The sequence below is a fragment of the Rhea pennata genome, chromosome 2, assembly GCF_028389875.1.
Source record: "Rhea pennata isolate bPtePen1 chromosome 2, bPtePen1.pri, whole genome shotgun sequence".
NCBI lineage: Eukaryota > Metazoa > Chordata > Aves > Rheiformes > Rheidae > Rhea > Rhea pennata.
In genome coordinates this window covers 92,742,779-92,765,174 of record NC_084664.1, presented here as the reverse complement: position 1 = coordinate 92,765,174, position 22,396 = coordinate 92,742,779, and the positions used below count along the sequence as shown (strand labels likewise).

Sequence of the window (22,396 nt, the reverse complement as noted above, 5' to 3'; positions counted from 1 at the left end):
CTCAGTGGCTTCATTGAAAACAGAAGTATTATTTAACCAGAAGGATGGCAACACATGGAAATAGCTCATTATCATATTTTCTCCCTATTTGAAATGTCACATTGAGTATGTATCTTTCACGTCCACTACACTTTAATTAATTTGGACTGTGTTTAAATATATTACACAGCATGCTTTATTATAAAATTCTGACACATTCACATTGACGAAACAGAGCTTTCTTTCAAATATGCATAAATGGCAGTAGGAGTTACCCTGACTAAATATTGTTTTAAATACAATAAGAATCGCACATCATCTCTGTGTCAGCTTATGTTTTCCTGTGGCACAAAATATATACAGTAAAACTAACATTACATCTAAAGCTTGTTGTTTATTGAAGGGATGATGATGTTAACATTATTATTCCAGGTCTAAATCTTAACCACTTACCTTATTTACATAATTGCAAGACAAATATATATTTTACTCAATTGCTGAATAAGATTGCAGCAGCATGATTGCCTAGGAATTAAAAAGTAGAATTTCTGGGTGCATGCATGAGATGAAAATAGCTTGTTTTAACACCATTGGTGTATCTTATCTTCTGTGCACTTTTCAAGCACAGCTATTACTAAGGCTGGCCATCCTATTGCACCTAGGTTTTTTATGAAGTGGTGAATTCATTTCATTTACTGAAATTCCTCTGGAATGCAGTCTCTCCTGAAATTGCTCCTAATTTATGCTGCTATTAGCAAGTATGAGAATAAAAACAGTTTTTAAAATCATGAAAAATAAAAAGATTTTACTCAAAACTCTGAGTGACATTGCCGTGAGTTTCCTCTTCCAAGGACAGCTCCCTGGACCCTCACTTCCTCATTCAGCCTCCTAAGAGGGCAGCAATCAAAGCTTTATTCTCTGAATCATTCTTTCACTTTCACTTTCCTTTCCCCTCCCTTTCCCCTTCGCCTTCCCCTTTCCCTTTCCTTTTCCAGCAAATGGCGTTTTTCCAGAATAACTCCTCAAACAAACACTCTTATGATCAAACAGGAATTTTCACATGGGGCCATGTGGAACAGTACTCCTGAAATACAATAGTTGCTCCTTAGATAAAGGGAGGACGACAGACTGCTGATCACTATATGGACATTGCCATGAAGGAATGGCATGAATTTGCACTGTGCTGTTAGATACTCTATTTCATCTTCCTTCCTTCCTGAGTATTCTCTCCCCATCCTACATAACCCTATCCTCATGAAAACATTTACACTAAGAAGAAGAAAAATGTTTCCCAGCAATTGAACAACAACAGCAAAAAAGAGTTGCATTTTGACAAAACACATAATGCCTGTCTTTAAAAATCTGGATTGATTTTATACTTAATTCATTCAGTGAATTATAATAAATGAATAAACATAATTTGGAGAAGAATAAAGAATGAATTGGGTTGCTGGAGCCAAAAGCAATAACTGCAACTCACTTTTTCCCGCTTCTTCACTCTTTCGGACGCAAGCATTACTGTTGCGATCCCCCCCTTTTTTTTTGTTCTTTATGTGTTTTGTTTTATTTGATGTCTGCATTAAAGGAACACTCAAGTGTAATATAAAGAGATACTATAATCACTATGTCTAATTACAAAGAAGAGTTAAGTGTCTAATATAAAAACATGTAATAAAAAAGAATAATTAACAATCAGATTGGAAGCCAAAAGCACAGCAATCTGATGAGGCACTGCTCAGCTCTCCTGTTATAGTGTATGGGGAACCAGAACACTTCACTGTGTGTGGAGATAGGAAGGTCTGCTCTGATAGATGGCTCTCAGTTTAACCAGTTTTTCCTCCATGATTTCTTTCTAATTTCAAGAGCTTATTCGTACTGATTCTTTCTGATTCCATGCCATGGCTAGCATGAAATTTTATCCTTTTAGTTCCCAGTGGGCAGGATCTTGTGTTCTTTACACATTTAGACCTTCCATCAAAATCATCAGGAACACATTAAAACAAGTGGGCCAGTTTATGTCTCTTGGCACAAGTCAGTGAAGTATTTAGATGCATGTGGAGCACAAGAGAGTATGCCATTTAAAGAGGTTCCTGAAGGAGGAATAAGTATTTCTTTGCCTGGCCACTACCACCATTCCTAATAGCAGTGGGAAGAGTACATACAGCCTTACATACTACCCACAGTTTCAACGGGTTCAACAAGCAATTTGGGTTTGTGTTGTAGTCCCTTGAAGGTCCCAAAACTACCTTGTATTAAAGGCAGCTCATTACTCTAGTCCATATACAAGTGGATGGAAATGTGCCAAATTCCAGCCTCAGATGCTTTTCGCTCATGAGCTCTCTGTACAGACAGAAGCATGAGTTGCTTGGTTGAATTCAGAAGTAGTAAGAACAAACAGGAAAGGTGAAGCCTTGGGAATAATTTTTGAGAGTTTCTCAACACCATCAACACAGAACAACAACCATACTGATTTAGCAGAAGATATCCTGCAGCAAAGAAAAAGAGAAACTTTTCTTTGGAGCTCATATAAGGACCACAGGCGTGTGTGTAGCAGACTTGGCAGTGTAGCAACAGCTTTTAGGGAAGATGTCAACAAAAGATTCATCAGCAAATATATTGACATCTGAAGAGGGAAAACTTCAGGCAGTATTCTGCTTGTTCCCTTTAAGCTGATATTTAAAACACAAGGTACAGAATACCTTAGATAATGAAAGCTTCCCTGTATAGTTGTTAGTTTTATGTGTTGTGTGTGAATTGAAGGTATTTTCAGCACAGGGTAGACATTTACTAAAATCCAGATAATTATGCTGTAATTATGAGACAAGCAAACAAAAACATACTGGACAGCACTGGTTGTTTTTGTTATCTTATTTCAATTCAGCTTTTTGAAATAAATTCTAAATAAGTATATATATATATGTGTGTATATGTGTGTGTGTATATATATATATATATATAAGCAGAGGACAAAAGGCAGGAGACAAATAATACCTCTTATAAAAGCATTCTCTACAGATCAGTTCCCACTAAATCATCTTTCCATTTACAGAACTCATTCAGCGTTCCAGGTTGATTTTGCCAAAGTAGAATCGCTTTAACAACAATAGAATTACAAGTGTTCTGAGCAAGGCAGAAGCTTTTAGAGGGATACAGTATGCTTTTTTTCAAGGGAGAGTCAGTTGCAATCTAATGGCTACAAAGATGACATTTTGTCTTTGATGAAATTCTTACACAACTGGAGAATGTGTTGATTTAATAAAGATTTAGAGAAATACCAGTACAGTGTTCAGGATAGGTCCTATCCAGGAGAGCTCTGACCAAGTGGTCATGCAACAGTCTCCTCCAGTATTTCCAACAGTGTGCTCTTCCTTGCTGTAGTGTTCCCATTCTGCATGTAATGTCCTTGATTATATCATTACTGCAATTAATTGTCCTAAATATAAAACAGTATTGGAAACTGCATTTAACTTAGACAAGTCAGGCTTAATTTGCAAGAGATTTGCTGAAACATAATCTCTGCTGAAATGTTTACAAGCTGCCTGTAAAGGAGAAACTCAAAGCCAAGAGGGATCCCAGTATGAAGCCTGGGGAAAGAACAAGTTTATCTAACTACATATCCCATGCTGTAATTGTAATCCTCTGCCACAGAGGCAGCCATTCAGTTCTATCAAGATTTATAGGACTGATTTCAATTCTATTCACTGCACTTTCCATTCTAAAGAGAAAAAAAAAAGTGAATTAATCTGCTTTAATGTCGTTGGTATGCAAAACCCAATTGCCTGATCCAAAGCTCAGTGAGGTTTATTACTGAAGATGTTTACTCTCAGGATTTTCTTTCAGTGCTATAATATCTCCTTGCTGCATCTGAGGTCTGAGATGACATGACTCTTCCTGACTCCTGACTGAATAACGCATTGTAGCAAAACTTAATCCAAAGAAGAAGAGATATAGATTTATCACAAGTTCAGGAAACAGGAGTAATCGCACACCACAACTCTTAAAAGCAGAAGTCCTAGCTGCTTCCAGAAATACTTAATTGTTTCTAGAAACATCAGAAAAATACCTCTTCCTGCCTCTTCTTCGCCAAAGCGTACAAGAAGTGAAAAGCATTTCAAAGGCTAACGCATTATTACCTTGACAGGCAGAGGTGCTTTTTGGCTCTGAGTAAGAAAGTGAGCTACTTAATTAAAATCCCTGGAAAGTTTTCATACTCATTTTCAGAGGACTGTAGAGAATTTGTACAAAGAAAGCCTGTGATGACAGGCTCTTGCTGTATGGGGTTGGGTGCTGATCCACTCTGAGAACCTTCCACAAATTCTAGTGTTGGCTGGGATCGTTCTACAAATAGAGACAATACTGCCAGCCACAAGATCCTATCTAATATTACTAAAACTTCTAAACCTATGAAAATATGATTACATTCTCTTACAGAAAGAGCATACGAGTCTGGATCCTGTGGACAATACTTAAACACAACAGTATGCATGCAGTTTCATAAACATAAAGTTGTCTTGGATTCTGAAAGTTTAGTGATTTTTTTTTTTAACACGAACACAAAAACTAAGTGTTCTGAAAATGGTGAAGGCATTATCTTTTAATTGGATTAGTAATCTATTCACAAGTCTGACTGTGTTGTGTTTTCTGTGGTTCCTGGACCAGCAATAAGTAGCGAAACCGGTGATTGATACTATTAGTAGTTTGGCAGGCTCCAGGTATAGGTGGGGTCCCTGACTGTACAAAGAATCAAATGCTTACTTGCAGGCTAGAGCTAAATTCAGTGCCTGACTTTTTGAAATTCTTCGGACCTCTTCAGGAAAAAAAAAAATCATTTTTAAAGGGGTATCAAATATTAACAACATAGTAAAATAAAATGCAAATGTAAACTATAAATAAATGCTATATACAGGAGGAGGACTAGATGGAGAGAACAGAGAATGTATCCAGGTGGCTAGATAGGATCTCTGTAAGGTAACTCTTCATCTTATAGAGGAATCAGACTATTTGTGAGTATAGAAATAAGGCAAACAATGCCCTTAATGAGAGGGAGTGTATGAAGGTCAAAAATAAGTGGGTCTTAGAGATCCACTTGCTGATTCAGTCGAGCATTCTGGGCTTTCTAAAGCTTGAGATGTTGGGAGCCATTAAAGGAGAATGCTGTGGAAACCAATATATGAAGCAACTTCAGATGTTCATTGATGACAGCATCTGAGCAACAGAGACCCCCATCCAAATAATATATTCAATTTTTACATCATTAGGCTGGTGAAATGAGGAGATGGCTGAAAGCTGAATGCCAGTGATCCCAGTAATTTGTATGTATAGAGATCCATAATTCCAATGAACTCTGGGACATCATAAAGAAAATGTCCGTTAAATTATAACATTCTAGAGATCACAGGCAATCTGAGACTAAACAGTGAGGAAAATGGATGGAGCAAAGAAAGAAGTGGAAATCCAAATGAATAAGGTATCAGAATTTGGTGCCTAAAGGCATCTGATTTCTCAATATGTCAGGGAAGCAATAAGGTTGAGAGCAAATTCTATTGAAACCTAGATTATTGCTTTTGCCACTGAGCTCATGTCCCAGTAGGGCCTTCTGACTGAATCAGTCTCTGATGTGAGGTGTTTTAATTGTGGTAGCTGGGACAGCAGGAAATGGAGGGCCTCGTGGGACAGTAATATTTAAGTCATGTCACTGAAGAGAGAGAACATGCAAAACAGCGTAGATCATAGAAAAGGACAAAAAAATGACGAAGTCGTGGGTTACTTGGAATCAAAGAAGAGGGAAGTTGCCAGTAGAAATAGGGGCAACATGTTTTAGAGGAAAGGAGGGTGAACTCCTGTTTTTTGCTTTTTGCTTTTTCTTTTTAATATATACTTCTCCACTCTGTTAGGTTTGTTGTGACCTGAGCTATTTCAGTTTAAACCAGAGTGACTTTTGGGCTTCAGTTTAGTTTTAGTAAATGCACACTGATTTAGCGGAGAATAAAGGTTGGCATTCCAGGAAAGCTCAAATCAAAATCCATTTCCCACACAAGTCAAAACGTGCTTCTCTCCTCTCTACTTCTTTAAATGAGAAATGCATTTTCACATTAGAAAGAAATATTTATTAGAAAGGAATATACTTATTCAGAAAAGTAAAATTTTGTAATACAAGGTGAAACAAGTGAATCCTATTTTAGTTTAGGCATCGGTCTTATTGTTTTCCTCCGTATCTCTCATTCTAGGTTCTTCCTGCCAAGAAATCCATTGCAATACATTTAGGATGCTGCAGAGGCTAAGATATGTGCTTGTGACATTCCATCTTAATCAAATATTTAAAAAACATCCTCCTTTCTACTTCAGAATGTTAAAATCTCAGCTGAACTATGAGGAAATTAAATGAACCAAAACAGAGGAAAAAGCTACAAGGCCTTTCCTAAGAAAAGAAGGAATATTTTTTTTCTCCATGGGCAAATATAGACTCTCCTTATTACCTTCTGGAGGCAAAACTGGCAGGATCCACAAGCAAATTCCTCATAAGTAGAGAATGATGCAGAAAATACCTATGCACAGAATGGCTGAGACTGGTAGAAACCTCTGGAGATCATCTAGTCCAGTCCTCCTCACAGCAGGATCACCGACTGCATGTTGCTCCAAACTGCATCCAGTCGAGTTTTGAATATCACCGAGAATGGAGACTTCACAGCCCCCTGGATAACCTGCTGCAGTACTTGACCATCCTCACAGCAGAAGTTTCTTATATTTCAATGGGATTTCCTGTGTTTCAGTTTGTGCTTGTTGCCTTTTCTCCTTTCACTGGCTACTGCTGAGAAGAGTCTGGCTCTGTCTTCCTTACTCCCCCCATCAGGTATTTATACACACTGGTAAGATCCCCTAGAGCTTTCTCCTCCCCAGGCTTAGCAGTACCAACTCTCTCAACCTCTCCTCATATCATAGGTGATCCAGTCCCTTAATCATCTTTGTGGCCCTTCACTGGACCTGCTGCAGTAGCTCTGTGTCTTTCTTGTACTGGGGAGCCCAGCACTGAACCTAGACTCCCAATGTGTCTCAGTAGGGCTCAGCAGAAGGGAAGGATCACCTCCCTCTACCTGCTGGCAATATTCTGTCTAATACAACCCAGAAGGTATTGGCCAGCTTTGCCATGAGGGTACATTGCTGGCTCATGATTGGCTTGGAGTCCACCAGGACCTCCACGTCCTTCTCTACAGATCTGCTTTTCAGCTGGTCAGCCCCCAGCATGTACTGGTGCATGGGGTTATTCCTCTCCAGAGGCAGGGCTCAGCATTTCCTATATTTGAACTTTTTGTTGGACCATTTTTTCTAGCCTATTGAGGTCACTCTGAATGGCAGCACAACCACCTTGTCTATCAACCACTCCTCTCAGTTTTGTATTGTCTGCAGTCTTGCTGAGGGTACACTCTGTCACATGCATGAGGTCATTAATGAAGATGTTAAACAGTAGTGGCCCCACTGTTGACCTCTGGGCTACAACACTAGTGGCTGGCCTCCAGCTGGACTTTGTGGCACTCATCAAGTTTGAGCTTGGCAGTTCAGCCAGTTTTCAGTCCACCTCTCTACCCACTTGTCTAGTCCATTCTTCATCAGTTTGCCTATGAGGATGTTATGGGAGACACTGTCAAAAGCACAAGTCAAGATAAACAACATCCACTGCTCTCCCCTCATCCACCAAGCCAGTCATCTCATCACAGAAGGTTATCAGGTTATGCATGACTTCCCTTTTGTAAATTCATGATGACTACTCTCAAACACCTTCTTGTCCTTCATGTGTCTGGAAAAGGTTTCCAGGTTTAGTTGATCTATCGCCTTCCCTGGGATGAAGGTGAGGCTGACCAGCCTGTAGTTCCCCAGCTCCTCCTTCTTACTCTTCTTGAAGATAGGAGTGACATTTGCTTTCTTCCAGTCCTGATGAACCTCTCCCAATCACTATGATCTTTCAAAAAGAGCTGACGTTGGCTGCATTTGTGGGTGCACTCCACCAGGGCCCATTGAATTCTGTATGTTCAGTTTGTTTAACTGTTCCCCAAATTGATCTTCCACCACCAAGGGTAAGTCTTCCTTGCTCTAGAGTTTCCCACTTTTTTTGGTACCTCAGACCTCAAGGCAAATCTTACTGGCAGAGACTGAACTGAAGAAGGCATTGAGTACCTCAGCCTTTTCTGTTTTCTTCTAGTTGTCTGACAAAGGCCTTATCTACTTCTTCCTGATCAGGAAAGCACCCATCACCACATCATCCACATTGATTTATCTTCTAATCCTCACCAATAAGCTCTCAACTAGCTTATCATCCATCCCTAAGCAGAGCTCCATGTATTCCCACTACTCTCTCACAAAGGGCAACTTCACCTTCCTTGCTGTCTCAGTCTGTCCTTTCCCAAAGAACCTATATCCAGCCATTGTGGTGCTCCAGTCACATGAGCTATCCCACCACATCTGTGTGATCCCAATAGAGCATAGGCCTGCAAGCACATGCAGGCTTCTAATTCCTCCAATTTGTTCCCCATTCTGTGTGTGCTAGTGCACAGGCACTTCAGAGAGGCGCCTGGTTGTGGATTGTGCCGATTTCCAAAACAAAAGGTACAAGAGCTTCCCCCATCATGCCATCCTCTAGGCACTTCCTTATTTATGCCCTTGGAGTGTACTCTGTTCAGCCCTGTTTCTTTTGTTTCAAAAGTCTCTCTTGTCCACATCACCCTGCACCCTTTGCTTACCACCCTAGACCACCACTTCCTCACTTGACTGTAGATTGTCTTCCTCACCCATCATTGCTAGTTTAAAACTCTCCTCACCAGCTTAGCTAGCCTGCTGGCAAAAATGCTTTTGCCTCACTTAGCCAGGTGGATCCCAACTCAAAAAGGATCTTGCTGCAGCCTTTCTTTTCAACCTTTAGTTATCATTCCTTCCCCAAGGGAGGACATAATAAAGAGCTGTTACAGAAAATGAATGAAAGACAACTCAGCCCATTACATTTGCAGAGAAGTCTGCAATAGAAGCAGAGTGACCACATCAACAGTCCACTCAAGTTACATCAGAATATCTCACAGGGCTTATCTAACATTGACCACTCTGCCTTAAATATACCTTTCTCATTAACTATGGCAAAGCCTCAATTCCAAAAACAACGACCATGATAAATTTTAAAAGCCCTTTCATATTTTTAGTGTTGTTTATCAAAACCTCTCAGAAACTGTTAGAAGACCTAAATTTGTACAGCAGCATAAGAGGAGCTAACACAATATAGTATGATACAATGGAGAAAACTTTTTCCACGTTAATATTCCAGCTGATGAAAAGTAATAACTGTCAGAAGAATGACAGAAATCACCACCAATGTACTAAAGAAATCTATTGTATTTTTTTTTAAAATCACATTTTTCTAGGGCAGAACTTTATAGCATGCATAAGCAAAGATGCACATTTACAGTGCTCCTTTTCCTCTCTCATTACAGTGCACACTATTCTGCCTGAGAACAAAGATCTCTGTAAGGTAAGAGACACAACAGGTGGTGAACACTTCAACATTTAAGGGCTTGTTTAGATGGTAAATGGAACCAATCCAATTAAATCAGTTGTAAATTACACCCTTAGTGTTTTAGCCGTAGTTAGTGTGAGACACAGATTTCAGAGCCATTTCAGTATAGCTTAATGTGATTTCTTTTATCAGCTAAAATTTACATCAAAACCAGGGTCTGCACACAGACCTTAATCGAAATATTATGCATTAGAATGCAGTTATTTCCTTTGGTTCTAGTTACCATGTAGACTAATCCTAAGACTTTATAAACATGTGCATACGCACACAGAACACTCACCGGTTCAGTAGGAAGACAGATTACAAATTACTCAGTGCTGCCAATTAGTGAACAAGCAGGAAAAAAATATCTACAAATAGAAATAAAGCAGAATGCTTCACAAAATGTATGCCATTTCTCTTACTTGCTAAATGTCATAACTGATACCATATAGCAATAGACAACTCTTACAAGAGAACTAGTGAACATTCTCTAATACTGTATTTGGAAAATATGTAAAAATATATAACATATATGAAATAAATTCTCATCATAGCACTTTGTTAAATATTTAGCACAGATTTTCAGGAGATATGTGTTAACTTGAGATACATATCAGCAAATAGCAAATTAATGAGATTTTATGCTAATAATTTGACCTGAGAGCTTGAGAATACTGCAAATAAGTTTCTGCTACCACAACCACAGCCCTCTGTTATGTTTTCCTTTGGCATTTCTGTGATTGTGTTAATCAGTGTAAATGTGCAAGTACAAGCAAATTTTTAACCCTACCTATTCTGCAGCAAGTAGATTTTCAGATAACTTCTTGTGAGGATTCAATAGAAAATTTCAACCCTCTATTCTCATTCAAGCAGGAAAAAAACTGCCATGTGACCAATAACAAATAAGCAGCACGGCCTGAATTTGCAATATTGAACACCTCCACAAACCACAGAATAAATTCAAACACATCACTCAACTGCAAAGACTTCTGAGGAAACTGCAGCCAACTGGGAGGTGTTACTCAAAGAGACATATAGGCAAGATTCAAATAAACAATTGATGCAACTAGATTACTTTCAGTCTCCTGTAAGTAAACTGGATTATTTTCAATAGAGGATGTACAGCCTGTAGTGTTGCATGGAGGAGCTTTCTGTATTTGGGAATCCTATGCAATGCTCTGCACGGGAGTGTAGCCAATAAACAAATACAACTTTGCCAAGTTAGCATCACTGGCCTCCTCTTATATTCCAATCCTCAAGATACAAAATACTACAGTCACAGTTAAGATGACTCTAGGTATAGGCCATACATAGGCAGCTATGTTCCAGGGGTTAAACATGAATATTCAGATTATTTTTTTTGCCATCCCATAATGATCTTGTATTGCTGGGTGCTGGCTCAGCAGCAAAAGACAACATGGAAAGGGAAGTGATTGCTCTCTGCAAATATACTGAGGCAGAAGTATAAGAGAGGGGGAAAGAAGAATGTAAAGACAATGTTGGCAAATGAACAAGCAGGAGTTGGCAAGGAGTATGTTTAGATACTAGAAAAAAGGTCACAAACACTAGAAAAATTTGATTCTGAAGCAGTTTTCCCATGAAAATAAAAACGGGAAAAGCCTTTCCTCATTTTTAACACAAAACTTCATCAGTTGATATTAAGAGTGAGTGATACAATGCAGTTGCTTGTGACAGGAAGGGACAGCCCTGGGAAAGTCCCTCTACTCCTACCTAAACTTGTATATATAGATAAACAGACAGATTCAGATACAGGTATATTACGTATAACAAGGTGAGCCTCAAAAGAATAAGATCACAAAGGCAAATTTATTTTTCTCATGCAGAAAAAAACCCAGTGAGTAGCTAACATAAGTAACTGCATTATAACATTGGTCATTGCTTTTGAAACTTTGGCATGCTGTTGTCATGCAGCTATTATGAAGAAATCACACTGTGAAGCAAGAAGCCTTCCTGCAAACTAGGATGGGAAGCACAGAATCAGCTGCAGTTTTTTCACTGCAGGGGTTTTCTCTAAAGAAAAAACAATCTGATCATCGGTTTTGCACGCACTAAGAAAAATTCAGTTTGCAAACAATGAACATCCTTTGTGTTCAGCGTTGGCAAAGCAATTGATTCTAGTTTGAGATTGGACCTGTGCCACTGCAAAAGCAGTTCGTCTTTTCTGTTCTGAAAAATACTGTAATGAAGAGCTTCAACAGAGGGGATTTTTATCATTAGACTCAGGCTATGATTTCTTTCAATTTCTCTCACTTCACAAAACAAAATGTATGGAGTCCATCATTCCAACATAGTGAGAAATAAAGTAACTCTAAGATACTGCAGAAAATGTTAGGACTTATTATAGGACAAACAAATAACTTCCAATATTCTGTTATCTCCCTACTTAACAGGATTTTCCCTGCTTTCTCCACCAACATCCAGAAACACATTGTGAGGATACAGCTTCCCACTGCATGAATAAAAATGTTGATGTAAAAATTTGACTCTCTTAAAAAAAATTTTTTGACACCAAAGTAAAAATTCAATAAATATTTCTTCCAACAAGTCAACGAGTCTCAGGTACATGCTTGGAGGAATAACAGAAAAGAAAAGAAAAGAAAAGAAAAGAAAAGAAAAGAAAAGAAAAGAAAAGAAAAGAAAAGAAACCCTATATTATTAGACAAGAAAGAGGGACACATAAATGGAAAACATAGTTTTCGTGCAAGAGCCCTTTTGGGTTTAGATGCTCACAATCTCTCTCAGAGGAGTAACTTTTGTACACTCCAGCAAGCTGGATGAGTCCATGTGGAAAAATCTGGACTTTAAATGGCATTGTGACTAGGAATGAGAGACTCACTTAAAAACAGAGACTTGGCTTCTGGTTTCTGAGCCCAAAAGCTTGCATCTTTTTTCCCAGCTGGGTCAGCAGGTCCAATAAAAGATTTTACTTCTCTCTGCAAACCTTGCATCTCTCCTATCCCTCAGACCATCATGACTAGAACAACCCCCCTGCATTAAAAAAGACTCACAGCCTTAAAACTTGACAGACGTTTCTTTTTAACACCTTTTTATACAAAAGCAACAACAGCAGGTAGTAAAACCAACACTGCCACACAGCATGGCGTAGGAAGGAAGTGCTATAAACCCTATCACAATTATTTCAGTGAAAGACAAGGCCATCATTAGTGCTGTATTGATCAATCTCCCCCTCCCATCTCCACTGTTTTGAAATTCATTCACATTATTATTGCTGGTGCAGACAGTATTATTATAACAGACCTGCGTTATACAATAAGAGGCTTTGGTATAATTGACATCTGAAGCACCAGGGAGCTTGAATGTTTGCTACTGGTTAGAATGTGGTCTCCAGAGGGAGACTTTCCTTCTCACAAAAGGGGCTATCACATAATCACTGCAGTGTGTAAATCAAATCCTCAGTGACTGCTGTTTTTCCATTACTTGGCTGTGACCTGGAACTAAATCTTCGCAACACTGTACTGCTGATTATCCACCTCTGGAAGCCAAAACAATACACTGCAATGATGAACCCATACCTACAAATGAGGTAAAGCAAATGACCTACCTGGGTTAAAACAACAGGAGTTTGTTTACTTTTTAGCCTTGTTAAAGAGGAAATTGAAAATATAATCCCATTGTTTGGCCCCTAGGTGCTGTGGAAAATTTCTGACTTCCATGCACAGCTGGGCACAGGCCAGACACAGAAAACAGATAAATTTAAGCCATCCATTCCCCACCACCACCCCGTCCCCTACCCAAATTAAGCTTTTGCCAGAGGTGGTCGTTAAAAGACCCACATGTTGCACATTAAAGGCCATGTCAAAATAAAAGAGAGCAATTTGCACTGGGTTTCTGCTATGAGAGCAAGAAGCACAGTGAGAAAGCCTAGGAACGCCAGGGGCCTCAGTGGGGCAGGAGGGTGAACGCTGGAGCCAGAGGCAGGCAGGTACGCAGGCGGTCCAACTAGATACTGTCCCCCTCTTGGGGTTATGCACTGAACTAAGTGCATGAGCAAAATCAGGCCACAGCCCCCAAATGACACATTGGAGAGACCAATTTTAATTGCTGTCCAGGGACTGCTCTCACTAGTACTAATGGAAATGATTTGTAAGGGGAAATGGAGCCTGTAGCATTGTCCCCTGTATTTGCCATGACGTGGGGACATTCTGTCACATGCCTCCAAATCAGTGTAACAAGTTCATATTTTGTGTAAGCAAACCTAAGGAGGACATCCAGCCATGCACCTTTTGCGTTGCTTTGCAAGCAGAAAGTCCTCCAGACCACTCATTTAAACAGCGATTCCCCTCTCACAGCAGGCCCGCTGGGTTGCTGTCAGCCCCCCACCTTGCCCATACCAGCTGTGCGAGGCACAGCTGAAGAGCTATACACAGCTTCATTCCGTGTTGCTATCATGGCTTCAGGGAAATGCTACAAGCTGCCACAAGTCACATCTGCTTATTTTTCAGCCAGGACCTGAAACAGCTCGGCCCAGCACCCAAGCAGAACAGAAGGGAAGAGGGAAGGAGAGGGCAAGGGGAAAGGCTGAGCAAACAACCACGGTTATCTTACTGGCAGCCAAACCTCTGCCCTAGGGAAGGGTAGTTTTCCCAGGACGCTCAAGGGAGTGTGAGCTCCCTTGCCCTCTTACAGCCAGCCCCTCCCAGCCAGGCACACATTCATGAGTTCATGTGGCAGGGAAGATAGCACACTACTGCATCCACTCCTCCTGAAAACACCTACCTCCACCCTTCCTTCAGCTGGGCAGAAATGAAGCAATCCTGCAGCACAGACCGATGTCTCTCTCCCTCATGCCAAACTGCATTTGAAGTCTGGTGCTGTGTTCAGCTAGCCTCCAGAGAGAGAAAAAGAGAGGGAAGGAAAGGAATGGATGTTGCATGGATGTATTCAAACAACGACCTGGGAGTTTTACTCAAAAACACGGTGATTTTCGGATAACCACCTGCAGCTGAATATTTTAATCGTCTTTCAAGAAGGAATCTCAGAATATGTTCAGCTGAGAGGTGCATTCAAACCTGTCAAATATTTACGTTTTAAAACGTGAAAATTACAATAACAAGTCATCTAAAGCAGGAGAAACAGAGGCCACCCTAACCACAGACTAGCACAGCTACCTGCTGCAACCCCCAAGGACATACAGAAGGGGAAGACTTAGGATGGTACGAGAAGAACAAGTCTCAGCCCAAAGCTGGCATGTTGTATGCCTTCACTTAGCAGCTTGCAGCTGCTTGACTTTGATTTACTGCGTTGGGGTGGGAGTGGAGGCGGAAGGAGGAACTAACTTCTTTGTCAGGTATTGAATGTGTATCCTTATAGTCAAATGAAAACCCTGGTACTCTGAAGAGCAAGTTAGGAAAAGGCGAGAGGGGGCTGTTTGCCATCCTGCAGGGGATGGATGTCTCTGATGAAACAGGCAGGGAAGCAAGAGGTGCTGGAGGAGAGGCAAAACCCAAAAGACCTAGGACAAGTTTGCAACCTGGATGCAAGGAGAGCACACAGATCTAATATCGCCCATGAGCTAGCACTAACCTAATTCACTCTGTGCTTAGGAAGGAGAATAGGGGAGGTGACTAATTAGGAAGAGGTTAAAGACCAAAAGGACTTGCTGCAGAGGCAAGGCGCTGGGCTAGTTTTGCCAACCACAGGCTGATCCCACTCTGCTCCCTCCAACCACAGTGGAAAATATGGGCATCCACCCAAACTACGACGTGATCCAGCAGTTCACCCAGACCAAGACAGCAGAGCCAACATTTGTTTTTAATATTTGGGAAAGCCAAGCAAATAAATCTTAGCACTTAGTATTAAAACAAAACAAAAGAAGTCATGGTCCTGGATCCTTGGTAGTGTTCTCCTGCAATTATTTCAAACAAGGGCCATCTTACCCTCCTGTATTTGTACTTGGCAGAAGGAGGTGAACTTTGCTGCTGCCTGTGATGTTGGCTTAAGAGCTCTGGTTAGGACACCATCATAATTTTGGTCTTTCTTTTTTGCTAATGGTTGCATACCTTTGATTAAAACCTCCATGGTGCATTAAAGGCTAAAACAGATGATGAATGCTATGTAGTACTTTGTGTTAGATCAGAGTTGATTAGAATTTCTGATGATCCAGCAGCTAGAAGAGGAAACTGCATGAGCAGTGAAAATACTCAGCTGCTACTATTGTAGGAGGCAGTGGCTTTTGTTTGACACAAAATACAAAACAGTAACTAAATGGACAATATACTCTCTTGGTCAATGAATGGCTTTAGATCACAAAAGAGCTCTGTAAAGAAAAACTAGTGAATTAATCCAAATATTTGTAAGACCTCTTGCTTATTTTCAAATGGGCAGCTCTCCCCCACTAACATCACAGTTTCAGAGCTGGATGTTAGTTAATTTTTCATCCTTGCAAATATAACAGTGGAGCATTTTAAACAAATAAGCAAATAACAGAGCAGGGAGGTGACAGCTAAAGATGTCTGACCCAAGCACATATTGTATTAGCATCCAGATACATTTTGTAAGCACTGCCAGCACACCAATTAAGCAAAACACAACTTTCATTGAAAAGGTTTTGTTAAACAGGACAGACAAGTTGCAGAGGAAGAAGCTACCTGATTAAACGTAATAATGGCAGAAAGCTGGCAGGATAAGCAGACCAAACTTGCAGTAGAGGGAGGTTCACTTTCTAAGGTCATCCAAATTTGGTAAGGGAGTGCACAGAATGAGCACATTTAATGGGAACGGAGGGAAAGAGCTGCAGATGACAACTGAGGAGAGATGGAGGGAGAAAAAAAGCACGGTTTTTAAGGTGCTGCCTATAAACAAATGTGGAACACATGTCGTTTTTGGTGGCCGAATAACTTGAACAAAGAACATCAGCATTTTTAACTGTAGCTTTTAAATAATTCTTCCTCCATAAAGCAATTTTCTTAAAATAATCCTTCTGCCTATCTATTATACAAAAACTCATCGACTTCATTGAGATTCTCTGTAGGCAAATAAAAGCCAACTGATACAGCTATTTTGCCAGACACAAGTTATTAGCTTAGTATTTGTAAAATAGCTGCTAAATATGAACAATGGCCTTTCTAGTCCAATTGAATTTTAGTAACTATCTCGACCTTTCTGATGCAGCAGCACACTGATATTACAATGGTTTCTTTTGTGGTTAATGCCCTACATAGGCATTTTTAAGCTAGGTCACTGCACTCAGATCAATTCAGGGCTAAGATTACAGAGGAAGCTGAAGAGAAATTAAATCCAAGGCATTCCTACTTCCACTGCAGTTTTAGAGCACAGTCAGATAGATGCAGGAACATACCATACTGAAGAAGTATCCATACTTTCAGGTTTACAGGGTCAGCTATTCTAGTATCCAAGTGACAGTTACCTTTAAAAGCATAGCTATATGTATGTAAGCCTGAAATAAGCCACAAAAGCTTATCTTAGAGTTAAGAAGGGAGAGCTGTGCATAAAGTACACTTTGTGAAGCAGCAGCAGGGAGAAGCCTCAGAGGCCATGGAAAATATAACACCTCTAGCTGGTATCATACAAAATAGCACATCTCAACTGTAAGAAAGCTGTAGCTTGTTTTTGATCCAGGTTTCCCCAGGATATGGGGTCCAGAGATCTGAACTCAGCACACCTTCCTGGACAAACACCCTGCTCACCACATAAAAAACTACAAACCTTTTCTCAAGCAAGCTCTGCCATGGGAATCCCATATGGAGGGTGCTGATCTCCTTGGGTCTGTGCCTTTCTCCTTGGGCACTTTGCTCATCACTAAACTTAGGCAGCTCCTTGCTTGGATGATTCTCTCAAGTTCCCAGTTCTGAGGCAAGAAGCTTCCCTTGTGCATCACATGAAGACCTGGCGTGCCCAAGGCAGGAGGAAGACATTGCAACAACTCCACATCTTAAATCATCATTCAGCATGTTGCAGCATATCTTGTCAGGCTTGGGAAGCATTACCTGGAAGATCCCCCAGTCAGAGTCAGTCATCACTGTTATCCAGACATGTTTCTCCTAAATAGATAGAGGAAAGATAGAGCCGCATTTCTAGCTTCCAAGGAGACTTCATGTTGTCTCCAAATACATATCCTTTTTCCAGTTTCTGCTAGCCTCAACTCTATTGCAGCAGATTACTTATGTAAGGTGCATAAATGGAAAGGAAAGTCTTAAAAGAAGGGAAAAAATCAAAAAGAACTGTAAACTACATCACAGACACCACTGACAGCTTCAAGCAAACAAATACGACAAGTCAAAGAAGTAACTAAATAATCTCATCTGCTATGGAGATAATGGGTTTTGAGTTCCAAAAACTGTATCAAATTCTGCACATATTTGCACTGTCTTGTGATCAAGTGTTCCTTCCCCTTAATGTTTGAAAGGGAACATACTCCAAAGGCACACTAGCTAGATTACATGGACACATTGTAAGTTTCACAATCTTGAGAGCATCCTACTTTGATCTCAGAAGTTGATTGTTGGAGCCCCCACAGAGCAAAAAGATAGCACAGGAGGGTCTTTTAACTGATACACACATAAGGAAAAACTTATGAGATTTCTGTGAAATTGCTTTGGTTTAGAATTTTTCTCAAGTGTTTCATTTCAACTAAAAATAGAAAATAGAATCTCATGACAAAGATGTAGTTGACATAGTGTGCAATTTATCATCTGTGAGCACATTTCAGAGTACTTGTCTCAAAGCTGACATGCTGTGTGGACTGTGCAATATGACTATTTTAATATATTCCATGACAAATGCAAGGCAAAAGTAGCTGGGATGCAAACAATCCACAAAGAAAATTCTCCACTGACTCTCCTGATATAGACTTCTTTTTGATAACTAATAACTTTGTGGAGCCAAAACTGTCTCAGCATAATTGGAAAAAAGCGTTGCTTCTCTGGCTCACTTCCTACCGTGCTTTTGCCATGACTTGTAAAGACTTATTCCTGGAAGTGCAGTGTTAAATATACTTGACATCTTCCCTACCTATAAAAATACCACAGACATGCAAATGATCATCAACATATATGTAGACAGGCACTGAAGTCAACGAACTAACATAAATAAAAATGAAAGCATTTGATTCCAAGATTGTCGCTCCCTTTCCCAGGATCTCTCTCCTGGGAACCATTTCTACCAAGAATGAAGCACAATGCTTTGTAGTAGGTCATTTATGTTAAAACATTCATATTCTTCCACATCTTAGACAGCAGTTCCATGGGTGTAAATCTAGGTTTACCCTTCTAATACTGGCACAACTGAAAGCAGAAGCTGATCTCATCTGCCAATATCCAATGTAACATGTCAAGGATTGCCAGTGATTTAAGGCTACAACACCTGGGAGGTGAGGTGCCCACCTCAGAGAGCAGGTTGCTTGTGTAAGTAGTATCTATTACAGGAAAAGGCTCTAACTTCAACCCACTTTTATTTTGGCTTCAGTGACTATTTGGTACTGAATGCACTTGCATTTCCTCCGAGAATTTTTTTTTTTTTCTTGTATGTGCTCTAAGAGGCTGCCATGTGCTACAAGGGCAAACTCATAGCTTTAACATAGATTAATGGTGAAGCAGTTAAAAGGCTCTTCCCTTGCTCTGAGCAACTTCTCAGCTCTATTTGCACAGGTATAAATCGAGAGTGATGAGCCTGGCTCTGCCAGAAGTCTCCAGATTTACATGGGGATAACTGATAGCAGACCTTGGCCCATTGTTCTTGTTTTGCAACTCTCACCATAAACTTGAGCAACAGCAAACAACAGTTCTTACAAAATAAAGCCTTGACCAATATTTGTCCAGTTTTCATCTGCTTCCCCCTTTAGTATGATTGTGAACAGTTTCCCATGGGAGTTGTCAGTCGATCTTTTGCACAAGCAGCACATACTCCTACAACTGGGAACAGGAACAGCCTTATAGTGGACCGGCCAGCAGAGGGCAATGAAACACACCGACTGTGCCAGAATCTTGCATCCGGAGATTTTTTGGCCCTGATTCTGAGAGGACAAAAGGTGCTGCCATTAGTTAGCCATAAACACACTTGCACTTGCTATGAGGAGACCCAGATTCCACCTTGTAAGAACAGGTCTGGTCTGTATTCCCATGCAGTATCACAAGACAGGAGTCAAACTGTGCCATTTTCCCTTCTTACACTGGTCAAACTTTGCAAAGTTAACAGCTTTCAGAGATAGAACAGAACAAAAATTTACTGGTAACCTCATGGTTTGAGGCAAGTACTTCCATTGGAGAAACCTGACAGAGGTTGTCAAAAAAAGCTGTGGGCCTGGCTCTCATCTGCTCACCTGCGTCCCCACACAGCTCAGGCAACAGAGAGATACAAGTTCTGGCAGAGTCCTGTCAGGCTGGAAACTGCTTGTCCAGAAAAGTTTGATATCACTGAGGGGAAATTATGATGTTCTTTAGGCACCTGATGTCATTGGGTGGTTTTCACTCTTCTGTGCCTATTAATTGCAAACGCTGCTTTTGAAATCCAGTCAGTGGCTAAAAGCTGCTTGCACTTTTTCAGGGTTAGGAGGTGTTGCACAGAGATATATGTAATATACCTCTGATTTCGAGTCACCTTTAAAGCACTTATAACAGTAAGGAGTGACTGATGGCCATTTATTAATAACAGATCAAAACCAGATCTTGCATTTGTGGGCAACTAGGACCTGTGGCCTAGGAATGAATTTTCTAATGACATCTTTTAATTATCTTCTTTAGATAACAGAAACTATTACCTGAGATTTTAAGTACTAGATATGGGATTTGGGTGACCAAGGTAAAATCTGAGTGGTCTAATCCAGAATCTAGTTACTTCCATTTATAAATGAGAGCACTCTGAATCAGCTGCCTATTTTGACAGACTGTATGTTCCAAGGGTTTCTCCATATGTTTTAAAGGATGTGCATACTTGTGGCCTTATATAAGAACATATGCGTGTCCTACGCACATATCTATTTCCCATATATAGCTGGCTTACAGCTGTTCAGCTCTGTTGGTCACAGCTCTGGGTTATACTAGTACAAGCTCAGGATAATGCTCACAGCATCCAACTGTTGACAAAGTCCTCTCCCTTTTCCTTGCCTCAAATCTAGGGTCTGATCAGGAAAGATGTTGAGGTCCATAGGAGCCAAAGTGATTTCACAGCTTCACTGAATCAGGATCTTAATTGCCTTTAAAATATTTCATTACTACAAAGCCAAGGAATAAAGGCAAAAACTGTACATAAGTAATTAGAGTTTTAAAAAGCAAGCATTGCTTTCTGCTAGAGAGTACCAACCAGTGAGACTTCTGTCTTTCAGGGATGAATGAAAGGGTCAGATTAACTTCCAATACTGCTATTAGCATTAGACATTTGTTAACTCAAAGATATCAGTGGTGAATACCATGGTGGAGTCTGAATGCTTACCATTGAAACAGCATCAATCCAACAGACATGAAAATAAACTGAACAGATCAAAAAGGTCTGTGACTGCTTTGGTCTTAACAGAGGGGCTAGGATAATATTTCTGTAAAAACAAGGGAATGGGCTGGGATGCCTTGAAAATATGAAGAGATGTAAGAAGTGAGGTGGGAGGGGGAAGAGAGAAAAACTAAACTTGGGATTTGGAAAAACTTTCTATAAACGTTGCTTTAACTATTAATTGGAGAGTAAATAGCATATTAAATTCTTACGGAATATGTGCATGAGAAGCAGTAGCACAAGTTAGGTCTGCCCCATGCGGATGTTGTTTATGAAACAGCCTCCTTGGAAATGTTCCTCAGACTTTTGACAAATGAACTTTCTGTAGGTTGTACGTTTGAACATGGAATGCCTATTGTTTCCATATGCCTTTGGCTTGTACAGTTCCTTGGGGGCTTAGTACAGAGACAGACATTTAGTGGAAAGAAAGGTTTATTGAGTGACAAAAGCACATTCTACTTCGGTGGGAGAAAACAAAAACAACAACAACAACAACAACAACAAACTCTGACCAACCACTGGTTTCTACAGAAATGAAACCATTGCAGAAGAAAAATGCTTTTAAAAAAAAGAGCATACATTTTTCATGGAGTGGGCCTAAAGCACTTATTTATATTTCATCTCTGTTTGACACGGTTTCGCTCATCTAATTCCATTTAGAACATTACACTTTTTGTTTCAAATGTCTCTGTGTATTCTCTGAAGTGCCCTGGAACTGCTGGTATTGTGAATGTTATCTAAATGACTCATTCGAATTATAAGGACAGCTCAGTGAAGGAATACTTTATTCTGATTTCCAATTATTTTTATTTTAAAGTTTTTTGTTTGGGTTGCACAGAAGAAAGATAGTGAAAAACAGATAGCACTAGAATGGAATTGCACAATTGCTGCAGTTTTCTACCTTATGCTATGAAGACAAATGTGTGCAAGTGGCGCACATTTCTCCTGATGTTTCTCCTGATATGCACGGGGTGCATCTTGATTGCTTACAGCATTCCTGCAAAGGCCATTTCGTGAAAAATACAAATGTATCTCTCTCTGATCAGGAAGTGAAAGGCAACTGTCAAACACTGCTGCTTGTATGATGTCTGTTTCTATTGTGCTGCTACATGTCTATAAAAAGCAGAGCTTAAACTTAGCATTTTATACACACACACATTATCTTTGCACACCAGCATGTACCTGTATGGTGAAATTCCAGCTCTAGTGAAATGGAATTTTCTCATAATGCCAATTATAGTATATCATTATACCCACAAACATTCACAAACACTTGCCTGCATATACAGCAGGTCAGGTTATATCACAGGGCCTCTGAGTCAGGAAAGTCTATGTTTCAAAGACAAGCTCTGTTATTTGGCTGAATAGACAGACTTAAGCACCAACCTGTATGATTTTCTA

At 40.0% G+C, this 22,396-nt stretch overlaps 1 long non-coding RNA gene across 2 annotated transcripts in view; it reads right to left on the bottom strand.

The window, feature by feature from the left end:
• LOC134137212 (uncharacterized) overlaps positions 1 to 17,399 on the bottom strand; it is a 61,141-nt gene extending 43,742 nt beyond the window's left edge. For both annotated transcript variants that reach the window (XR_009957642.1, XR_009957641.1), the window contains exons 1-2: positions 17,222 to 17,399; positions 14,273 to 14,377 (exon numbers count right to left, since the gene is read on the bottom strand). This is a non-coding gene — a long non-coding RNA (uncharacterized LOC134137212). The remainder of the gene's footprint in view (positions 1 to 14,272; positions 14,378 to 17,221) is intronic.
• Between the last annotated feature and the right edge of the window lie 4,997 nt (positions 17,400 to 22,396).